At 35.9% G+C, this 12,350-nt stretch overlaps 1 protein-coding gene across 1 annotated transcript in view; it reads right to left on the bottom strand.

The window, feature by feature from the left end:
- The window catches only part of GALNT9 (polypeptide N-acetylgalactosaminyltransferase 9), a 277,398-nt gene that overhangs the window by 193,552 nt on the left and 71,496 nt on the right, over positions 1 to 12,350 (bottom strand). The gene's annotated exons all lie outside the window — the stretch shown is intronic.

Here is a 12,350-nt window from a genome sequence, read left to right as displayed (position 1 = left end):
ACCTTTCTTTCTCTGTTCCTGCTGTCTCCAGCTCTTCCAGGTTTCCCAGGTCCACATGCCATTTTGCCCTTTCTTTCTAGACAGTATACTGGTTTCCATCCCCCTCTCTTTTGATCACCTTATAGACTTGGGTCTCAAATCCACTGTTCCCGCTGAGTTCCATTTCTGCTACCTCCTCTCCGCTACTGCCATTTTTAAAGCCAAACGTTACAGTTATTTTGGAAGGAGGTGGTCCATGTCTCCATGATATATGTCTCCATGATAGCACATTTTCAGCTAATTGGTTAGCTGGGTCTACATCCCCACTTAAATGACACCCAGAAGGACCAGTCCTAGGTCAGCTGCCAAGATTTGCTCAATGTACCTTCTAAGCCATATCTTGAGCCAAATTAGACTGACAGAATTCCATTCATGCATTAGAAAGACTGAATTCCATTCATGCAATACTTCAGAATGCTGAAATTATTTCTCTACTCATAGTCCTCAGTTAATACTTTCTTCTGAGTCTTTTTGAGGAAATAAAAATATAATACACATAATATATGTGCATTATACATATACATACAACACACATAATAATAACACATAATACACAAAATAATGCATACATATATATGTGTGTTTGTGTGTGTATGGGCAGTTAGGTGACACTGGGTCATCATAAAGAGTTCAAATCTGGCCTCAGACACTTATTAGCTGTAAGACTCTGGGCAGTCCACTTAATCATTTTTATCTCAGTTTCCCCATCTGAAAAGTGAGTGGGAAAAAGAAATGGCAAATCACTCCAGAAGCTTGGCTAAGAAATCCCCAAGTGGAGCCACAAAGAGTTGGATGCAACAGAAATGATTAAACAACAATAACCTTAGGGTCTACCTTTAGTTCACTTTTCACCAGACCATGTTGCCTTCAGATGCAGTGCCTAAAGGCACACAACTGAAAGCCTGAATTTAGAATCCAATTTGTCATTATTTATTAATAAGATATGGATTGGAGAATAAGAAAATCAATTTTTGTTTATCAAAAAAAAATTGGAAACATTGAACCCATTGTTCTAATTCATTATTCCTTACACTCTACTATGCTTCCTCTTTGCATAACCTTCTCTAACTAGGTAATAGGATTTCAGTGATATCCAAATGATATTATGGGCAAAATTATTCTTTTTAAAGTATAAACATATGAAGTAGGAGCATTAGGATTGTAGATTCATAGATTGAGACCTAATAAGAACTTCGTCACCAATCTAGCCCAAGCCACTCATTATATAAATGAGGAAACAGAGGACTGGGGAGATTATTAATTTACTCAACAGCACACAGATGGGAAGCATCAAAGGCAATATTTGAACTCAGCTCCTTTGGCTATGGAGTCAGTATTCTTTTCAATTTAGCCTCATTCACCCTCTTCTTTGAAAAATGATCCACGAAATTTGGAAACTTGGCTGTGATGTCCTTGTTGTCAGCGGCCTCTAGGACTGTGGTTTTGTCATCTCTCAATCTCTCCTGAGCTTTGGGCTCCTGCTCAGGACACACTGCCAACTAGAGCTCATCTTTCTCCCAGTTTCCATCTCCTGGGTCTGGTTTCCAACTGTTTAAACCAATGGAAGGAATTTCATCAAATCTGTCTCCCACTCCCTCCCAGAGCCCAAAAGCCATGCTTGGTTAAACTTTATTAAAGTGCTTTTGAACCCGCTTAATAAGGCACTTTATTTGAGTTTCATCTCCCTTAAGAAACCCCAGGGAGGATTTCAAGCAGGAGATAATTATTGGAAATTAGTGAGTGATTCAACTCTGTGTAGTGAGGAAGGAAGACACCTACCTATCTCCACTGCCGGGCAACCTCACCTGCCTGATTAATAACTCTTTATCATTAAGGATATAATAAGTCATAGTTCAGTAGCATTTCAAAGTTCATAAAGTGCTTTCTTCACAACAACCTTATGAGGTAGATGGTCAGTATTACTAACTCCATTTTTCAAAAGAGAAAATGGAGATTCTGAAAGAATAACTGATTGACCTGTAGATTGGGTGTCAGGAGACTCAAATTCGAATCCTGTCTTTGCTATTTACCAATGTATATGACCTTGGGCTTCAGCTTCTCAACTATAAAATGAGGGAACAGGATTAGATTGACTCTAAGGCTCCTTTCAGTTGTCCATCCAGGAACCTTTGACCTTGACTTTCCCAGAGTTACCTAGCCAGCAGGAAACTAAGCCAAGGTTCTAGGTATTGCAACTCTAATTCCAACATACTTATTATTGTGCTAAACAGCAAAATGCATCTCTTTTAATATTTTGTTACATCCATAATTTTATCCATGTCAAAGCATCCTTCCCTGGTGCAATTTTATAAACATATGTACATAAATATACTTGCAAGTATGTACATAATACACATATATTGGTACTTTTACACAGTATATATGCTTATAACACATAATTATGGGAATATATATATATATGTATGTGTGAATATATGTATATATAGACTCAATGTACTTCTGAGTCTATCAATATTTCAGAGGAAGACAGGGACTGATCACTTATTGTTTGTGGTCATTTGCCACATGATTGAGCCATCTTTTCTGGTGATACTTGTGAATGATAATGTTTTGTGTACTACAGTGTAGAGGGCCAGAACTCAGGAGAAGTCTACTTGAAACAAGGATACTTACAACAAGGTGTGAACTCAATGGAATTGGTGAGATGATGGTTCTCTAGTTCACATATATACTTAGTACTTAGCATGGTAATGTAATGGTTCTCTAGTTCACCCATAATTTGTAATGATGTAATTACAATCAGGTATATAAGGGCTAAGAAGGACTAGAAGAGAGACATTCTATCTTTGAACATCCTCCTGGTGGCTCTCCTGCTTTCATCACTTCTCCACCTAAAGACCAAGGCCTGTCCAAAGGATCTCCAAAAACATTATGCTGCAGAGTAATAACTAATATAAGGTGGATAGGGCTTTATCCTAGTATAACATTACACCCGAACATTACGCCATGGAGTAATAACTAATATAAGATGAATGCTAGTGTAACAGCATTATAGGTCATGCTTTCTCCCCTTGGCAATCAATCCCACTTTCTTCTAGCCCTCATCACTGCCCAACTTTTCATCCCTGGGTTTTCCCCTCCAAACCCCACAAGGACTCAGGTGAGAGGACTTACCCAGTCATACTAGTCTCTGGCACTTACTAAGCTTTTTTGCCCTAGAGAGAAACATTTCTAGATGTGGATTTTGGAGCAAATCATCTTCCTTGGGAACAAATTGCAGTCAGCTTGTGCATATTAGACATCTTGACATTATCTTTTGTAATTTGGCATTTGAATTCTTTTGGATTGTATTATTGTATTGGGACTTGCTGCTTTTTAGTATCACTGGGCATATTGGTACTAAAGAAGTAGGTTATTATAGAAGTGAACAAAATTGAAATTGAACATAATATCCTCTTTTGGGCATTCAAAGCCTTTATAATCTTCCTTTCTCATGCTCTTTTGGTCTTCTTATACCTTTTGACCATCCTGCTCAACTCCCCACCTTCTATATCTTTCCATCTGGAAACACAGCCTCCTTTCCCTCTGCATTTTCACTGTCTGTCATTAAGCCTGGAATTCTCTACTTCATCATCTCCATCTCTTGACTTCCTTGATTTTTTTCAGGTCTTGACTAAAACTCCATCTTCTGCAAGAAATCTTTCCCAATTCCTCTTAATATTAGTGCCTTCTTTTTGTCATTATCTCCACTTTATTTATATATATAGTTTGTTTATACATAGTTGTATGTATGTGGTTTCCCTACTAGAATATGAGCTTCTTGAGAAGAAGAACAATGTTTTGTCTTTCTTTGTAACATCATCATACTATGTATCTACCACATAGTAGGAGTTTAATTATTGCTTATTGGGCAAATTAGGAGAGCAAGAGATACTTTATCTATCAGATCTTTGGAGAAGGGAGGAATTTATAATCAAAGAAGAACTAGAGTATATTATGTATTATTATGTAAAAGAGAAAACTTTGATTTCGTTAAATTTCAAAGTTTTTGCACTAACAGAAGCAAAATTTAAAAGAAAGTACAAAGCTGGGAAAAAAATTTTATAGTCAGTGTTTCTGATAATTCTAATTTTTACAATATATAAAGAACTATGTCAAATTTGTAATAATACAAATCATTCCCCAATTGACAAATGGTCAAAGAATATGAACAGACAATTTTTAGATGAGGAAATTAAAGTCATCTATAGTCATATGAAAAAAAATCTGTAAATCATTAGAGAAATGCAAATTAAAAGAACTCTGAGGTACCATCCACATCTTTCAGATCGTCTAATTTGACAGGAAAAGATAATGATAAATGTTGGAGAGGATGTGGGAAAACTGGGACACTATTGTATTGCTGATAGAGTTATGAATTTGGATTGGAGAATAAGAAAATCAATTTTTGTTCATCAAAAAAAATTGGAAACATTGGAACAATTTGGAATTATTCCCAAAGGGCTATAAAACTGGGAATACCCCTTGACCCAGCAGTGCCCCTACTGAGTCTGTATCCCAAAAAAAATCATAAAGGAAGAGAAAGGACCACATGTGCAAAAAAATGTTTGTAGCAGTTCTTTTTGTGGTAGCAAAGAATTGGAAGATGAGGAGATGTACATCAGTTGGGGAATGACTGAATAAGTTGTGGTGTATGGAGGTAATAGAATATTATTGTTTTATAAAAAATGAACAAACTGACTTTAGAAAGGCCTGGAAGGATTTACATGAACTGATGCTGAGCGAAACAAGCAGAACCAGGAATACATTGTACACAGTAACAGCAAGATTGTGCAATGATCAACTATGAAATACTTGGTTCTTCTCAGTGATGCAGTGATCCAAAGCAATTTTAATAGACTTTGGACAGAAAATGCCATTTGCATCCAGAAAAAGAACTATGGAAATTATATGTAAATCTACACAAGTTGTGCTCATTTCTTTTTGTGTTTTTTAACCTTTGATTTTTGTCTCCTGACATGATTCATAAAGCAATGTGTATTCAAAAAAAGTTTGTGTGTGTGGCAGGGGGTGTCATCTGGAAAGGTAGGGCTATAGCTCCTACATTATTTCTTTAATTGAATGTAATTGTTCCATACCTGATAACTCTAAGGTAGTTTTAAAATGTGAAAGGTATTAAGATCAATGGTTTTTATATGTGATAATTTGGAAATACAATTGGAAATATTTATATAAAAATATTTCATTTGGGACTGTAAAAAAATTTTGCAAGTCAAAAAAAATTTGTCTATTGATTGATTGTCTAGTTTCCCTAATGTGATCAACTCAATCTTCTCTTCCATCTCTTTGATTTTGGCCCAAATCCTTTCCCATAATACCTGGACAAGATACACGTATTAGTGGACTAACTTGATGAACTGCCCATTCAGTTATATGTCAGACATAGTTTGGACAACGTGATTCATCCGTTTTGTTTTTCCTTCATGAATGATTATGTTTATATCTCTTGTTGCCATGGATTTCTCTAAGGTTAATAGTGTTATTGGGATTGGTAGAAATTAGAATAACTCCATTCTCAAGTAAGATTGTAATGCCCTGAATAAAATTATGATAATCCCCTCACCTTTTCCTTACCATTAGGACTGGGAGAATTGAGTCTGAAAAGAAGCCTCGACATACCATTGAGTCATAAAACTCCAGGTGTCTTATCTCAATCTTTGCCGGGATAATTCCCCTCCATTTGAGTATTGCCCCTTGCCTTAGTGTCTCCTGCCCTCGACCTTCTTATCTTGAACCTTATCCTGTCAGGACAAAGTTATGATACATTCCTGGAACTATGGCTTGTCCACTCCCCCAGTGTCCTAGCCCCGCCATTATCTTCCTTTGTTTCCCCTATAAGATTGTAGCTATATAAGTTCCCTGACTTAGCTGCTCACTGCTGAATGCTTTGGACAAAATTCCCACACAGCCAATCAGTCTCAACTAGTCTAAATTCCCCACAACTAAAATATTAAAAAATTAATCTCTATCTTGCCTCAGTTTCTCTGGCATTACAGGAGTAAATCTTTTGTTTGGACTTTATACACTACAGAATCATACTTAACACTGTCAAACATATTTAGCAAATATACCTTACCCCGTTTAACATTTCACTTGCTATCACAGAGCTGTCATTTGAATGCAGTCACCCTCATTTTAAATAATCTCCATATATAAGCATTACAAGGAAGCACAGACTTTCAGAGATCATCTAGTCCATCCAATATCCTTTACAATTTCAACAAGTGATCTTTCAGTAGAATTGTAATAACTTTGGCATCCAATGCAAACTTCACAAAAATGTGTCTTTGAATCAGCTTTTTCGAACAAATTCAGGTAAAAGAGAGGGGATCCCGAACACAAGAGAGGGTTATAGGGACCTCAGAATACAAAATTCTGGAGAGGGGATAGAGATTCCATAGAAGGAGGACATACAACATCATAAATCATTCCTTGGGATGATTTTACCCAAGAGCAAAGAGCAGGGCAGAGCTGGCCCAAGGCAAAATTCACCTGGGGAGACATAGCTAAGGATTGGGGGGTGGATGGAAGCATGATATTTAACAGCTTTCTATCCAGCAATTATACTTGCTAAGTAGGTGTAAAGCTCAATTATTCCTTAGCTGCTAAAGGAAAGCATAACTGTTATCTATATTCTCTAAATGTGGGTGCCCTAGAAAAAGTTCTGGTCATTGTGTCCTAGTTCCAGTGTTGTCATGTAGGCTTTGCTTGGATGTGTCCAGTGAGAGAAAGGTACCTCTTGGGACTACCCACCTGACTTTTGGACAGCTCTAATTGTCAGCAATGTGTCTGCCAAGCCTGACTCTAAAAATTCCATCCTGAGTTCCTAATTCTGCCCTCCAGGGATGAGCAGAACTTTATATGCTAATAAATGTTAAGATCTCATTCTTTCAGAACTGATAAACTTTCTAGCTGATAGGCAGTAGAAGAACTAAGGTGAATTTAGAAAAAAGAACAAGAAAGGAATGTAATTAGACAATTAAAAAACTTCACTAAAGAAAACAGAAAGAAGGATATTCAAAAGAACAGTTTAGAAATTAGCAATCTGGATTTATTATTTACTTTTAAAAATCTATCTATAGGTAGAGCCAAGATGGTGGGTTGGTGCAGTCACCCAGCAGGTTTCCCAATATTCATCTTCAGACAACTATTTTTTCCCCAGACAACTTTAAAAATCAAAATCAAAAAATAATTACCAAAATAATTTTAAAATCAAAATGTGGAGCAACTGAGTCAACAAAATATCCGGATAAAACTTTTTATGCCTAAGAAAATTTAAGAGGTTGGCAAAAGACACCTGAAGGGAAGTCTCAGAGCCCCCATATGCAGCAGTGGCAATAGCAGCTGCAACTGCAGCAGCTTTGGGTATTCTCAGTCTAGAGATGGTAAGGGAGGGGGAGGTGTCAGACAATTGATCAGGAAGGGATCACAGAAGACCCATTGCTTACACTGGCTATAGCTGGTGGTGATTGCAACTCTACTGCCCATAAACAGTTCTGGATAGAGTTCAAGAGCAGAGCGGAGTATTGGTGGTCACAAGGGAGCAAAGGGTCTGGTCACAATTCCAAAGCAAAGAGTACTAGTACTTCTGACTGTAAGGGACTAGGGGTCTTCCCTGAATAAAAAATGGAGTATAGCCCAGGAGAGCAGTAACCATATCTCTCCCAAGATGACACTACTTTGAAACATTTAAAACTTTCAATCTCCCAGAACCAGCTTTAAAAATAGTAGCAATGAAAAAAGTCTGAAATTTACTCCCAGGTTAACAGGGCTCAAATTTAACATAAAGTGCTAAGGCAAGACATATTCTGGGAAAATGAACAAACAACAATATTTAAAAAAAAAAGAATTTGACCATAAAAGGAAAACTACTCTGGTGGCAGCAAAGCAAAATAGCATAAACTCAGAAGATAACACTGGGAAAACAGCTATGAAAAAGTCTCAAAGAAAAATGCTTATTGAACCCAAACAAAACAGGAATTCTTAAAAAAGTTAAAGAAAGAGATAAGAGTGGTAGGGAAAAAAATGGAGGAAAAAAATGAGGGTGATTTAAGAAATTTATGAAAAGAGAATTAATAACTTGGTAAGTGAGGCACAAACATTCACTGAAGAACTTCTTAAAAAGCAGAATTGGCTAAATGGGGGAAGGGGAAGTACAAAAACTCATTGAAAAAAATAATTCCTTAAAAATTAGAATCATAAAAATGGAAACTAATGACCCACAAGACATCAAGAGACAACAAAAGACAGTTGAAAGAATGAAAAAATGGAAGAAAATGTGGAACAACAGGGAAAATAATGCCCTGGAAAATAAATCAAGTAGGAATAATTAAAGAATTATTTAACTACCTGAAAGTATGATCAGAAAAGAGCATAGATTAATATTTATGAAATTATCAAAGAAAACTGCCCTGATACATTAGATACAGAGGGTAAATAGAGATTGAAAGAATTCAATCATCTCCCAAAAGATATTCTGAAATAAAACTCCCAGGAATATTATAGCTAAATTCCAGAACTCCCTATCAAAGAGAAAATACGTGAAGCTGCTAGAAAGAAACAATTCAAATATCATGGAGCCACAGTCAGGATCACAGAAAATTTAGTGACTTTCACATTGAAGGACCAAAGGGCTTGGAATATGATATTCCAGAAGGCAAAGAAACTAGATTACAACCAAGAATAATTGACCCCCCCAAAAAAATTTGAGTTTAATCCTTCAGAAAAATGGATATTTAATAAAATAAAGGCCTTTCAAGCAATCCTGTTGAAAAGAACAGAGGTAATTTTTAAAAATGATATTCAAACAGAAGATTCAAAAGCAGAATAAAAAGTTAAATATGAAATGGTAATTATAATGGACTCAATAAAGTTAAACTGTTTATATTCCTTTATGGAAAGATGATAATATAACTCCTACAACCTTTAACATAAAGGATTTTACATAGACAAAGGGCATGGGTGAGTATCAATTATATTGGAATGATCTAAAAAAAATCAAGAGGAAGACAAGGGAGTGGAGAGGGATAATGGAGAAATTTTCTCAAATAAAAGTTCAAAGAAGAGCTTATATAATAAAGGGGTAATGAGGGGATGGGCAATGACCGAAACTCTTATGGGAATTGATTTAAAGAGCAAAAATTATCTATCTATCTATCTATATGAGTCACACATATTTAGTTCTATATAGACATGTTGCTTACACAATAGGGAAATACTTGGGGAGGGGGATAAAAGAAAAAAGGGGATCACAAAAGGGAGGACAGATTAAGGGAGTTGGTGGTTAAAAGCCAAATAGATTTTTGAGAAACAACAGGGGAGAAAGAGGGCAAGAGAGGAGAGGAAGGAAAGAGAGAGATTGAAGGGTGTAAGAAGGGAGAAAGGAAGAAATAAAAGAAAATAAAATGGAGGGAAATACACAGTAATCATAATTACAAATGTGAATAGGATGAGCTTACTCATAAAACAGAAGTAGACAGAAGGATGGATTAAAAAATAGAATCTAATAATTTTGTTTATGAAAGATAAAATTGAAACAGAAGGACATACAGAGAGTTAAAATAAAGAATTAGAGCAGAATTTAATATGCTTCAGCTGAAGTAAAAAAAAAAAAAAGACATGAATAGCAATCATGATCTCAGATGATGCAAAATCAGAAATAGACCTAATTAAAAGAGATAATCAGGGAAAGTGCATTATGCTAAAAGATACCATAGAAAATGAAGTAATATCAATTTTTTTTTTTGCAAATTTGTCTGCTAAAGTCTCATTTTTCAAATACCTACTGAATAAAGAACTGAGTTAAACTGATAAAAATAAGAGCCATTCCTCAGTTGGTAAATGGTCAAAGAATAAAAGCAGGCAGTTTTCAGAAGACATCAAAATGATCTAGTCATATGAAAATATATTCTAAATCACTATTGACTTGAGAAATGAAAATTAAAGCAACTCTGGAATACCACCTTATACCTTTCAGAAATGACAAATACTAGAGAAGATGAAGGAAAAATAAGTAAACTAATAAACTGTTGGTGAGGTTGCGAACTGATTCAACCATTCCGTAAAACAATTTGGAACTATACACCAAAAACTGTATAAAACTTATAACACAGCAATATCACTATTAGTTCTGTTTCTCAAAGAGGTCATAGAAAGAGAAAAAGGGTCTATGGGTACAAAAATATTTATAACACTCTTTTAGTGGTAGCGAAAAGTTGGAAATTGAGGGGATACCCATCAATTGTGGAATGGTTAAACAATATGTCCAGTGATGTATGATTGTGATAGAGTTTTATTGTGCTATAAGAGATACCAAAGGGGGTAGTTTCAGAAAAAAAACAATACCAAAAACATGGCAAGAACAAAATGAACTGATGTAAAGTGAAACAAGAAGAACCAGGAGGTCAGTATGCATAATAATAGCAATGTATTGATGATCAACTATGAAAGACTTGAACTACTCTGATCAATAATACACTGATCCAATACAGTTCCAAAGGAGTCATATCAAAAAAATGCTATTCACTTCCAAAGAGAGAACTGATGGAGTCTGAGAGAAAAATGGAGCATAATTTTCTCACTTTCTGTGTTGTTCTTGCTTTTTTGGGAAATACAGCTAATACGGAAATAGGTTTTGCATGATTTCACATGTGTAATGGATATCACAATGGTTGTCTTCTCAGTGGTTGTGGGAGTGGGTGTTTAGGTGAAGATTATTTGGAATTCAAAATTAAAAAAAACTTAAAATAAATTAATAAATTTTATAAGGCAGATACAAGTAGATAGATATAATCTGTCTGCAATAGAAATTCAAATTTTCACATTCAATCCTTTTTTGCTGTTATTTACATATAAAAATGGACAGAATTAGAGCTGGTCTTAGGTGGGCAGCAGGTAAGTGACACAGAGGACAGAGTGCCAGATCTGGAGTCAGAGAGATTCATCTTGAATTCAAATCTAGTTTCAGATACTTACTAGCTATGTGGCCCTAGGCAAGTCACTTAATTCTGTTTGCCTCACTTTCCTCATCTGTAAAATTAGCTGGGAAGGAAATGCTAAACTGCTCTAGTATCTCTTCCAAGAAAATCCCAGATAGGGTCACAAAGTCAGACATGACTGAAACAATCAAATAATACATATGAAAATGTCAGAGTTTGTCAAGTTAGGAATAATCACAAACAAAACAAAAAATTAAATTTTTAAAAAAGGCAAATATAACTCTGTTTAGATTTGCTATCTGTAATCAGCTTTGGTACAGGGTCAGAGCAGTAAGGGACATCAAAGAGGATATGGCAAGTTTCCTTCCCTCAGGAAACTCAGAATTTACTTGAAAAACAGTGAGCAAACATATGAAGCAATAAGTAAATCAAGATTGCTGGTGCTTAAGAGCCCCCAGAGTGAAATAGATAATAACTTGCTTGTCCTAGCTAATAGAATGTAAATTCTTTGGAGGGAAACACTTCCTTCTCTTCCTCCTTCCTTTTCTCTTTTCCTTTTTTCCTTCCCTCCCTTCTTCCCCTCTCTCCCTCCTTTTTTACTTTTCCTCTCTGCCTTCCTCTCTCCCTTTCTTCTTCCCTCCCTTCTTTCCTCTTCCCTCCCTTCCTTCCTTTCTTCTTTCTTCCTCCCTTCTTTTTCCCCTTCTTCCTCCCCTTCCTTGTCTTGCCTTGAATTCTTCCTTCATTCCTTATCCCCAGAAAAATCTCAGAATCAAATGAATAGGGGCAGCTAGGTGGTGCGGTGGATAGAGAACAAGCCCTGAAGTTGAAAGACCTGAGTTCAAATATGATCTCATACACTTAACACTTCTAGTTGTGTGACCCTGGGCAACTTACTTAGCCCCAAATGGCTCAGCAAAAAAAAATAATAATAATCAAATGAATAGTAGATGTTTAATAAATACTTGTTTCTTGGTTGACCATTTAGGGAAGGTTGAGACCAGTGGTGTTTGAAATAATCAGAGCAAGCTTCCTGGAGGAGAGGAGCTTGAGCTGGATTTTGAACAATGAGTATAATTTGGTGAAGGAAAAAGTGAATAGAAAAATATTCCAACAAAGGAAAATAACAGATATAGAGACAAAAATGGGCACAATGTAGAGGAGAACATGGAAGAGGTTTGGAAGCAGAGTTATCTTTCTAGGAAGATACAGGCTGCCGGACCCACTAGTCTGAATCCCACTGGCAACACAATTTAGTAAAAATTAGAAAATCCTCATTAGAAATTAGAAATCAGGGATCCTCAGAGGCTCCTGGATGTCCTTTAAGACTTCTCTCCCTTCCTCCCATGCCCCTCC

The sequence above is a fragment of the Antechinus flavipes genome, chromosome 1, assembly GCF_016432865.1.
Source record: "Antechinus flavipes isolate AdamAnt ecotype Samford, QLD, Australia chromosome 1, AdamAnt_v2, whole genome shotgun sequence".
Taxonomy (NCBI): domain Eukaryota; kingdom Metazoa; phylum Chordata; class Mammalia; order Dasyuromorphia; family Dasyuridae; genus Antechinus; species Antechinus flavipes.
The sequence above is the reverse complement of the archived record's forward strand: the minus strand, read 5'-3'. Positions and strand labels throughout refer to the sequence as shown.